General features: G+C 45.8%; 1 protein-coding gene and 1 long non-coding RNA gene across 6 annotated transcripts in view; both read left to right on the forward strand.

Moving 5' to 3' along the window:
- Positions 1–12,089, forward strand: part of RCOR1 (REST corepressor 1) — a 132,900-nt gene that overhangs the window by 20,878 nt on the left and 99,933 nt on the right. The window lies entirely within an intron of this gene.
- LOC144330414 (uncharacterized) overlaps positions 1–12,089 on the forward strand; it is a 32,980-nt gene that overhangs the window by 4,267 nt on the left and 16,624 nt on the right. The window lies entirely within an intron of this gene.

Here is a 12,089-nt window from a genome sequence, read left to right on the forward strand (position 1 = left end):
GGGTATTTTATTTATATTTTTAGAGAAGGTGTCTTGCTCTGTAACCCAGGCTGGAGTGCAGTTTCGTGATCATAGCTCCTTGCAGCCTCAAATTCCTGGGCTCAAGCTATGCACCCCATACAGCTGGGACTGTACCATGCCTGGTAATTTTTATTGTTTTAGAGACAGGGTCTCACTGTGTTGCCCATGCTGGTCTTGAACCCCTGGGTTCAAGCGATCATCCCTCCTCAGCCTCCCCAGTAGCTGGGATTACAGGGTTTTGCCATCACATCTGGCTAAGGGAGTGTGGAACCAGGGACAAAGACCAAATACATATTTCATAATATATTACACAAGTTAAATCTGGTTCATGGCACTCCACCTTGACTGGAAGTGTAAGTGTAGATTTTGCCATGTTGCCCAGGCTAGTCTTGAACTCCTAGCCTCAGGTGGTCCCCTCCTCCCAAACCTTGGCCTCCCAAAGGTGCTAGGATTGCAGGCATGAGCCACCGCATGGGTATTACATGGGTATTGCTGTAATCCCCAGTAGCTGGGATTACAGGCGCCCGCCACCATGCCCGGCTAATTTTTTTTTGGATTTTTAGTAGAGACGGGGTTTTGGGCCAGACTGGTCTTGAACTCCTGATCTTAAGCGATCCGCCCACTTCGGCCTCCCAAAATGCTAGGATTACAGGTGTGAGCCACCGCGCCTGGTCTAATTTTTGTATTTTTTGTAGGGATGGGGATTTCCCCATGTTGGCCAGGCTGCTCTTTAACTCCTGGCTTCAAGCAGTCTACCTGCTTCGGCCTCCCAAAGTGGTGGGATTTCAGGAGTAAGCCACTGCGCCCAACTCTGTTCATTTCAATATTCCTGATGAAGTACTCCATCTGATCTCATTTGCTCTTAGAAATCTGCTTGCTGGTTACCCCATGCAGTGGCTCACACTTGTAATCCCAGCACTTTGGGAGACTGAGGGGGAGGATTGTTTGAGGCCAGGAGCTAGAGATCAGCTTGGGCAACATGGCAAGACCTGGTCTCTACGTGCACCTGTAGTCCTGGCTACTTGGGAGGTTGAGGTGGGAGGATTGCTTCAACCCATGAGTTTGAGGTTGCTGTGAGCTCTGATCACACCACTGCGTTTTAGCCTGAGAGACAGGAGCCAGTATCTCTTAGCAAAAAAAAAAGAAAAGAAAAGAAAACAAATCTGACTACAGTATTGATGATTCTAGCCCAGAATTTTCCAAAGGAGTATAGGTGTTTTTTTGTTGTTTTGTTTTTTGAGATGGAGTTTCACTTTTTTTGTTTTGTTTTGTTGTTTGAGATGGAGTCTTCCTCTGTCACCCAGGCTGGAATACAGTGGTGCGATCTCAGCTCACTGCAACCTTCGCCTCCCAGGCTCAAGCAGTTCTCGTGCCTCAGCCTCCCAAGTAGCTGGGACTACAGGTGTGCACCACCACGCCTGGCTAAGTTTTGTATTTTTAGTAGAGACAGGGTTTTACCATGTTGGCCTGGCTGGTATCGAACTCACGACCTCAGGTGGTCCGTCCTTCTTGGCCTCCCAAAGTGTTAGAATTACAGGTGTGAGCCATCGCACCTGGCCTTTTAAATTTTTTTTTTTTTTTTAAAGAGGTGGAGTCAAACTACGTTGCCCAGACTGGTCTTGAACTCCTGGCCTCAAGTAGTCCTCCTGCCTTGGCCTCACAAAGTGCTGGGATGACAGGAATGAACCACTGCACCTGGCTGAGATAGTTTGTTTTTTGAATTAACTATTCTTTTTTTTTTGAGATGGAGTTTTGCTGTTGTTGCCCAGGCTGGAGTGCAGTGGTGCGATGATCTCGGCTCACCACAACCTCTGCCTCCTGGGTTCAAGGGATTCTCCTGCCTCAGCCTCCCAAGTAGCTGGGATTACAGGCATGTGCCACTACACCCGGCTAATTTTGTGTTTTTAGTAGAGACCGGGTTTCTCCATGTTGGTCAGGCTTGTTTTGGACTCCCAACCTCAGGTGATCTGCCCTCCTTGGCCTCCCACTGTGTTGGGATTATAGGCATGAGCCACTGCACCCAGCCATGTTTTTAAGATTTTTAAACATCTGGCTCTTTTTTTTCTTTTTTTTTTTTTTTGAGACGGAGTCTTGCTCTGTTTCCCAAGCTGGAGTGCAGTGGCGCCATCTTGGTTCACTGCAAGCTCTGCTTCCTGGGTTCACGCCATTCTCCTGCCTCAGCCTCCCGAGTGACTGTGACTGCAGGCACTCGCCACCACACCTGGCTAATTTTTTCATATTTTTAGTAGAGACGGGGTTTCACCATGTTAGCCCGGATGGTCTCAATCTCCTGACCTCGTGATCCGCCTGCCTTGGCCTCCCATAGTGCTGGGATTACAGGTGTGAGTCACCGCGCCCGGCCCATCTGGCTCTTTTTAAATGTCAGATATTGATAACTTCCAAACTGAATTAAGATTTTATATGTCAGATGATTAACTATCATTTTGAGTTGTTGCTTAGTTCTCTGCTTGCTTGGCAACAGGTCAGTTTCCATGGTATTGCCTTTTTTTTTTTTTTTTTTTTTTTTGAGACAGAGTCTCGCCCATCGCCCAGGCTGGAGTGTAGTGTCTCGGTTCACTGCAAGCTCCGCCTCCTGGGTTCACGCCATTCTCCTGCCTCAGCCTCCTGAGTAGCTGGGACTACAGGTGCCGCCACCACGCCTGGCTAATTTTTTGTATTTTTAGAGACAGGGTTTCACCGTGTTAGCCAGGAGGGTCTTGATCTCCTGACCTCGTGATCCGCCCACCTCGGCCTCCCAAAGTGCTGGGATTACAGGCTTGAGCCACTGCACCTGGCTGGTATTGCCATTTTTGTATCGCATTCTTAGTGGAGCTGAGAGGTTGGGGGTGAGGCTACAAACCCTAACCCTATAAACTATATAGCTAAGCTTTTATCTAGTTTGGTGTACAAAATTTTTGGATATACAGCTCGGGAAAAGCATATAAAAAATAAAAATAGAAATAATTTCCGAATAATTTTATTTTTTTTTGAGATGGAGTCTCACTCTGTCGCCCAGGCTGGAGTGCAGTGGCGCGATCTTGGCTCACTGCAAGCTCCGCCTTCTGGGTTCACACCATTCTCCTGCCTCAGCCTCCCAAATAGCTAGGACTACAAGGCATGCGCCACCATGCCCAGCTAATTTTTTGTATTTTTAGTAGAGACGGAGTTTCACCATGTTGGCCAGGATGGTCTCGATCTGTTGACCTCATGATCCACCTGCCTCAGCCTCCCAAAGTGCTGGGATTACAGGCATCAGCCACTGTGCCCGGCGTCCCCCCCCCCTTTTTTTTTGAGACAGAGTCTTACTCTCACCCAGACTGTAGTGCAGTGGTATGATCCTGGCTCACTGCAACCTCTGCCTCCTGAGATCAAGTGATCCTCCCACTTCAGCCTCTCAAGTAGCTGGAACTACAGGTGTATGTCATCACACCTGTCTAAATTTTTTTTTTTTGCTGTTTTTTAGTAGAGATGGGGTTTCACCATGTTGTCCCGGCTGGTCTCGAACCCCTGGGCTCAAGCAATCCGCCCACCTTGGCCTCCTGCAGTGCTGGGTTTATAGGCATGAGCCACCATGGCCTGCATAATTCTTTTTTTTTTTTTTTTTTTGAGATGGAATTTCGCTCTTGTTGCTCAAGCTGGAGTGCATTGGCGCGATCTTGGCTCACTGCAACCTCCACCTCCCGGATTCAAGCGATTCTCCGGCCTCAGCCTTCTAAGTAGCTGGGATTACAGGCATGCGCCACCGTGCCTGGCTAATTTTGTATTTTTAGTAGAGACAGGGTTTCTCCATGTTGGCCAGGCTGGTCTTGAGCTCCCGACCTCAGATTATCTGCCCATCTTGGCCTCCCAAAGTGCTGGTATTACAGGTGCGAGCCACCGCGCCCGGCCATTAATTCTTTTTTAAGAAAGAGTTTCATTGCTGTTAAACAAGTTTGAAAACCACAGTTTCTGTTTGAGTAGACAAAACAAACTTGGTTTCTACCACTACACTTTCACAACATGCTTTTGACTCCAGATATGAGGGGGGATTTCTCCCCTACAGCAGGTAATCCATCAGTTCTGCAGTGGGCAGCAGCTGGGCAGCCTCTAATTGAATTCAGTTCTGACACTGTCTGCACTACGCGCCTGGAGATGGATGGTGACAGATCACACAGGTTGAGGACTCAGTCCTATCTTTGATGGTGAACGTAAACCTTCGTTTATTTTGTTTGTGATTCTGACCAACCAGCTGCAAATTTTAAGATTTCCTACAGGTGCCTCCTTGAGCTCAATTACTTTGCTAGAGTAGCTTACAGAACTCAAGGAAATGTGTTTATCCATTTATTACAAAAGATATGTGTATGTATGTGTGTGTGTGTATATGTGTGTATATATATTTAAATTTTATTTGAGTTAGGGTCTTTCTCCAGTTGCCAAGGATGGAGTGCAGTGGTGCGATCACAACTCACTGCACCTTCAACCTCTTGGACTCAGGCTATCCTCCCATCTCAGCCTCCTGAGTAGGTGGAACTATACACACACATCACCATGCCCAGCTAATTAACATTTTTTTGGTAGAGATGGGGTCTTGCTGTATTGCCCAGGCTGGTCTTGAACTCCTATGCTTAAACAGTCCTCTGGCCTTGGATTCCCAAAGTGCTGCACTTACAGGTGTGAGTCATCATGCTCCACCGGCAGAGGATATTTGGACGGATACAAATAAACAGTCAGATGAAGAGATACATATAGGGCAAGGATTGAAATGGTCCCTAGCACCGGCCCTTCTGTCTTCTTGGAGTTGGGATGGGCTACCCTCCCCTCACATGGCTGTGTTTCTGTTGACTCCTGGAAGCCGCCATGTGTTCAGCTCCCTGCAAGCGCTCTCAGCCCAATCCTTTTAGGTTTTTATGAAGGCTTCGTTACATAGGGATGACTTATTAAATCTTTTGGCCATTTGTGATCAATTAAAAGTTCAGTCCCTCTCCCCTCCTTGGAGGTTGAGGTGTGGGGTTAAAACCAGTCCTCATGCTGAAGCTAACATAGGGTTGCCAGCCATCAGTCAACTCATTAGCATACAAAAAGGCACATCACTTTGAAGATGCTGAGGATTTTAGGAGTTGAAGGGCCAGGAAATAGAGGAAGGCTAAATATGTATTTCACAGTATCACATTATGTTATTAACAGCAAATAGTGATAGAAAAATGAAAGTGATGGCTGGGCGCAGTGGCTCACGCCTGTAATCCCAGCACTTTGGGAGGCCGAGGCGGGCAGATCACGAGGTCAGGAGATCGAGATCATCCTGGCTAAGAAGGTGAAACCCCGTCTCTACTAAAAATACAAAAAAAATTAGCCGGGTGTTGTGGCAGGCGCCTGTAGTCCTAGCTACTCAGGAGGCTGAGGCAGGAGAATGGCGTGAACCTGGGAGACAGAGCTTGCAGTGAGGCGAGATTGCGCCACCGCACTCCAGCCTGGGGACAGAGCGAGACTCCTTCTCAAAGAAAAAAAAAAAAAAAAAGAAAAGTGAAAGTGATGATAGCAGAAATGTAAAGTGTAGGTTCTATAAACAGTGCAGATGAGAACAAAGCTAACATTCATCAGGCAGTCTAAATGCATGCAGTTTTTTACCTTAGACACAGTCATTCGTTGACTGTTTAATTGTAAAGAAAAATCAATTTAAGAACATGTATGAAATTGCATTTATACTCTGGAAAAATGAGATGAGACGTAAGTAGGTATTCTGTGTTTTTTAGTGTTTCAAGAGCATAATTCCCCTTATGGGGAATTATGCTTTCACACATTCCACTTGTGTACGTGTTTTTGGGAACTCATTATGTAAGAAAGTGAAGGACTCCTTATACTTCTGTTAGGTAAAAACATAGTAATTGGCTGGGCCTGGTGGCACAGGGTGGGAGCATCACTTGAGGACAAGAGTTTGAGCTTACAGTACACTGTGATCTTTGCTGTGCATAGTCACTGCACTCCAGCCGGGGCAACAAAGACTCTCTTTCTCGCTTTCTCTCTCTTTATGTCTTTCTCTCTTCCTCTCTTCCTCTCTTTCTTCTCTCTCTCTCTCTTTCTCTCTTTTCTTTCTTTTGGACCCTGTCTCAAAACTAAACTAAACAAATTTCTTTGGCTGAATTTTAGTAAATTGCTTTTAAGTGATATTTGTACGTTTTAGAAGGTAACTGTATATTAGACATCATTTATTGGGTACTTACTGTTTTCCATGGTCATAAAATACCTAGTCTAGTGTGATAAATGCCAGGTGATAGAGGTATGCCTGGGGCGGTGGGATGGGGTGAGATGGTTGAAATTGTGTGTAGAAGGTAAGGCTTTCCAGAGTTTACTCTTAGGGTGGGTCTTGAAGGGCAAAGTGAAGTAAAGACATTCCAGGCGGAGGGAAGACACCCATTTCGATGGAGTCCTGTGGATGGAGAGTGCTGGACTTGTTTGCAGAGTCAGGCGTAGTTTGATATGATGGGATTCTTAGGGAAGTAATTGGTAAAGTGGGGGAAGGTGAGACTGTAGAACAGGTAGGCATGGACCCTATCACAAGTGTCCCGGCTTGTATACTTAGCTAAAGGATCTGTCTGTCTGTCTTTGTATCTGTCTGTCTGTATATTTTTTGAGATGGAGTTTCGCTCTTGTTGCCCAGGCTGGAGTGTAGTGGCGTAATCTTGCCTCACTGCAAACTCTGCTCCTGGGTTTAAGCGATCCTCCTGCCTCAGCCTCCCTGGTAGCTGGGACTACAGGTGTGCACCACCACGCCTGGCAAGTTTTTATATTTTTAGTAGAGATGGGGTTTCACCATGTTGGCCAGGCTGATCTCAAACTCCTGACCTCAGGTGATCTGCCCACCTCAGCCTCCCAAAGTGCTGGGATTACATGTGTGAGCCACTGTGCCTGGCCTGTTGAGTATTATCATAAACTCTTCTCCTGTCTATCCTCTAACTTATGTACACCTCATCTGTGTTCTTGTTGTAGCTTGTTATTTAGTCTGTTACAGTAATAATCTCTTTAATTATTAGCTTTTATGTCTTCTTCGTTACCCACTGATAGCCATAACTGCCTATATTGTTTTTGTATACCTGGCTACAGACCAACCATCCTAGATTGAGAATAGAATTACTTCTCATTGCTTCCACAGCTCCTGTCTTCCTTTAAATCATCATCTATAACACAAATTATATAGTGGCTTTCTAGTAAATCTCCTGCTTCTGTGTTTTATATCTGTTAGGCTGGGTGCAGCGACTCACTTCTGTAATCCCAGCACTTTGGGAGACCAAGGTGGGAGGATTGCTTAAGGCCAGGAGTTCGAGACCAGCCCGGGCAGAATAGGGAGACACCCCATCACCACACACTTATATACACACACCCACACACCCACACCCACCATAAAAAAAATCAGTTTCAGCGTGGCGCGGTGGCTCACGCCTGTAATCCCAGCACTTTGGGAGGCCAAGCAGGCAGATCACATGAGGTCGGGAGTTCGATACTAGTCTGACCAACATGAAGAAACCCTATCTCTACTAAAAATACAAAAATATCTGGGTGTGGTGGCACATGCCTGTAATCCCAGCTACTCTGGAGGCTGAGGCAGGAGAATCACTTGAACCTGGGAGATGGAGGTTGCAGTGAGCCGGGATCATGCCGTTGCACTTCATCAACAAGAACAACACTGTCTCAAAAAAAAATTAGTTGGGCACAATGGTATGCATCTGTGGTGGCAACTGTTCGGGAGACTGAGCTGGGAGGACTGCTTGAGCTCAGGAATTCAAGGCTCAGTGAGCTTTGATTGTGGCACTGCACTCCACCCTGGGCCACAGACTCTGTTGCTAATAAATAAGTAAAATGTAAATTAGCTGTTCCTCCATGGCTTACAACCTTCCAGTGGCTCCCATTTCGCTTAGAGTAAAAGCGAAAGCCCTCACAGTGGTCCCCTCCTCTTTTGCTCCTTCACTTCATGCAGATCATTGCTCAATAAGGCCTCTCCTAACCTACCTATCTGTAAGTCTCTCTAGAATATGACTTAAAAACAATCTAAACACAGATGTCATAACTAAAAAAAATTAATGCTTACTCCTTAGTATCATTAAATTTCTGGTCAACTATTGTTAAATAGTTGCTTTGTTTGAAGGTCACTGCAACCCGAGTTTCCTGACCCCAAGCTATCCTCCTGTTTCAGCCTCCCGAGTAGCAGAGACTACAGTTGTGCACCACCACGCCCAGCCAGCTTTTTAGAATTACTTGTAGAGACAGGATCTAACTATGTTGCCTAGGGTGGTCTCGAATTCCTGGCCTCAAGTGATCCTCCCACCTTGGCCTTCCAAAGTATTTGGATTACAGGCGTGAGCCACTTAGCCCAGCCTCAAGTTGTCTTTCTCCTGCTTTACTATTTCATTTTTTTCACATTGCTTTTCGACTTTTAGCGTACTATAAATTTACATATATTTTAATGTCTGTACTAGAATATATGCTCATCAAGGGCAGGGCTCTTTGTGTGTAGACATTGTTTAGTACATAGTTGGCACAAAATAAAATCAAATGAATGAAATACAAAGGTGGAATTTGACTGTAAAACAGTCTTGTTGGAGAAGGTAATGGGGAATAGGGGAAAGAGAGGGCCTCTTTTCGCCCTCCTACACTGATACAGATAGATCCCAGTTGGTCTCTGATCTTGTTTGTAGGGATTCTGTTGGATGGAATGACTAGAGCAAGGTGGGATGGCCTTCAGATGGTACCAGCTTAGCTGGCATTGCTAACCAACTGTTGGAATCTCTGAAAATAAAAGATCCTGAAATTCCTCCCCCTCTCCCCGCAAAGAGAAATACAAAGGCAGAGAACTGGGTAAATTGTCCCACCCCTAACTGCCATCCACAGAAAAGTAACATTTTCTTTTTCTTGATTAACTGTGCTTGACATTAGAAACAGTGGAAAATCCTCTGGGACTTGGGCAGGTAGAAGCTCCAGAGGTAGGACTGGAGGAGGGGCTGTGTAAGCTCTCTTTCTTCCTCTTAAGAATAACCTTCCTTTTGGTATCTACCCGAGATTTATTGGCTCCTTAAAATCCTAACTCAAACCTGTAACCTCTTTCAGCAGAAAGCAGTGCTTAGAGTACGACTTCTACTGCACTGCCAGCCCAAAGGCTTGAACAGAAGGCAAGTGGAAGCCCCAAAACTTTGGCTGTTCCTGGCACTATTCGAGTCCCACTCTCCCTGCCCTCACCCACAGCCTCCCCATCACTGTCTGCCTGGGAACCATGAACATTATTCTTATCTTGTGCTGCTTTCTGAGTTATGAGGCAGCCAGAAGGCCAGATTCCCTTGTCTTCCCTCTTTTCATGGACTCTGCATTTTCTTTTCTGACCCCATCTTTCACCTTGATCTTGGAACCTTGTCCCTGAGCCCTTTTAAACTCACGGTATATCAGCAAAATTCTCCTAATCTTCAGTTTCTTCTGTGATTCCCCCCCTCATTCTTATTCTGACTGAAAATAGGCCATCTCCTGATGACGCTGCCTCCCTGCAGCCCTCTCAAAGAGTACCTGCCTGCCCCTCCATCCCTCTCGTGTCATTAGGCCTCGCAGTAGCATGTCCTCTTGTTCTTTGTTGCTGTTTCTTTTCTTCTCACCCCCCTAAGAACACCTCTGAATGTGATGTCATGAGTTTGTACCATGCGCTCCTGTTTTTTGCTGCTTAATCCAGTGTGCTCTGGAAGATTGAACCTCTTTTGATGGAGTTCCCCTCTTTAAGTTTAGTAATGCTTCTTCCCTTAAAGTCTGTTTTGTCTAATATCAGTATAGCTGTTCCAGTTTTCTTTTTGTTAGTGTTTGAATGGCATCTTTTTCTGTCTTTTTCATTTTCAACCTTTCTTTATTCTTGATGTCTTAGGTATATCTGAACAGGTTTTTATCCACATCTTAAAAGCAAGTCTTTTAACTTGCATTTAGTTGCATTCACAGTTTCATTTAATGTATTTATTGATATATCTGTATTTAGATCTAACTCAGATTTCTGTTTGACCCACCTGTTCTGTGTGGGTTTGTTTTGTTGTTCCCTTTGATCGTCCTTTACATTGATTTAGTATTTATTGTTATTCTGCCCTCTCGCTTAGCTTGGTAATTGTGTGCTATTTGAAAAAATACTATTCTCTTTGTAGTTATCCTAGAGATAACAATTTACTTCATTTATTTATATATTTATTTAGAGACAGAGTCTCGCTCTGTCGCCCAGGCTGGAGTGCAGTGGCACGATCTTGGCTCACTGCAAGTTCTGCCTCCTGGGTTCACCCCATTCTCCTGCCTCAGCCTCCCGAGTAGCTGGGACTACAGGCGCCTGCCACCATGCCCAGCTAATTTTTTGAATTTTTTTAGTAGAGACGGGGTTTCACTGTGTTAGCCAGGATGGTCTTGATCTCCTGACCTCGTGATCCGCCCACCTTGGCCTCCCAAAGTGCTGGGATTACAGGCGTGAGCCACTGTGCCTGGCCGAGCTGGTTGTTAAAAATTGCTGGTACCTCTCTCTTGCTGCTTCTCTGGCCATGTGACCTCTTCATATGCTGGCTCCCCTTCACCTTCCACCGAGTGTGGAAGCAGCCTGAGGAGGCTTTCACCAGATGCCCTATCTTCCAACCGGCGGAATCATGAGCCAAGTGAATTTCTTTTCTTTATCAGTTACCCAGTGTCATGTGTTCCTTTATAGGAACATTAAAGGGACTAAGACAACCCCTTTAGACCCTAATCATATACCCACTTATAGATTCAAAGTATCTGCTTAGCATGTACTCCATTCAAAGCAACTGTTCAAAGGTAGGAATCCTATCAAGGATCAGTGCAAAAATACGACACCTTACGCCTTTCTCAGCTTTCACCTTCCCAGAGCATCCTCATGTTGGTCCTCCTGTTAGTTTCCTGGATCTGAGGTAATACCTTATAAGAAGGGTAGTGGTGACTGTCACCACGAAGGAGCTGTCCTTTTCTGGTTCAAGTTATTTCTCAGCTCCACTCACCTCCGGACTATTTCATGAGGAATTCCAGAAGTCCCCTTCTCCCTCATAGGAAAGTGCACCAACCACTCAGATTTAATGGCTTAAAACAACTGCTGTCATTTGAGGATTTGCTCAGGTGGGCAGTTGTGGTTCTGGGCTCGCGGGAGCCGGTGTCATCTGCTTGCTCTACTGTGATGCTGGGACAGTTGGGCCTTTTTTCTTGACTACTGTATAGTCTCATGACCTTTCCTTTTCCAGTGAGGTCTGCAGTAGGATCTGATGGCTTATGCAGTGGTTCAGGGCAAACATTCCCAGAGGAAGGAAACAGAAACTGCCAGTTCTTTTTAAAGTGTGGGCCCAGAACTGGCATATCATCACTTCTGTCACATTTCCTCAGTGACTTTGTGTCTCTGACCATCCCAGACTCACTGTGAGAAGTGACTGCATGGGGTATGGGAGTAGGTCCATTGAGAATGGACTAGTCCAGACTCTCTTTTTTCCGAGATGGAGTCTCGCTCTGTTGCCTGGGCTATAGTGCAGGGGTGCGATCTTGGCTCACTGCAGGCTCCGCCTCCTGGGTTCACGCTATTCTCCTGCCTCAGCCTCCCGAGTAGCTGGGACCACAGGCCACGCTTGGCTAATTTTGTGTGTGTGTGTGTGTGTGTGTTTATAGTAGAGATGGGGTTTCAGAAACCATGTTAGCCAGGATGGTCTCGATCTCCTGACCTCGTGACCCACCCGCCTTGGCCTCCCAAAGTGGGATTACAGGCGTGAGCCACTGCGCCCGGCCCAGTCCAGACTATCTTTGAGAATGAAAAGGTGCCTATTAAAAATTATATCAGGTTGAGAGGCATAAACTGGAACTCACCTAGCCTGGACATGTGGTTATCATTGTCATCCCTATGTCTTGTAGAAAGCAACATATAGGTATAACCTTGAATCTGTTTTCCTGCAGTTTTCCTAATGTGAAAATGTGACTGCATTGAGTATGCTTCTGATGTTTTAAATTGAACATAACTTCTAAGCAGAACCCATCAACTTTTCTGTTCTGTTCTTTTCTTTCTTTTTTTTTTTCTTTTCTTTTTTTGAGACAGGGTCTCATTC

The sequence above is a fragment of the Macaca mulatta genome, chromosome 7 (genome assembly GCF_049350105.2).
Source record: "Macaca mulatta isolate MMU2019108-1 chromosome 7, T2T-MMU8v2.0, whole genome shotgun sequence".
Lineage (NCBI taxonomy): Eukaryota > Metazoa > Chordata > Mammalia > Primates > Cercopithecidae > Macaca > Macaca mulatta.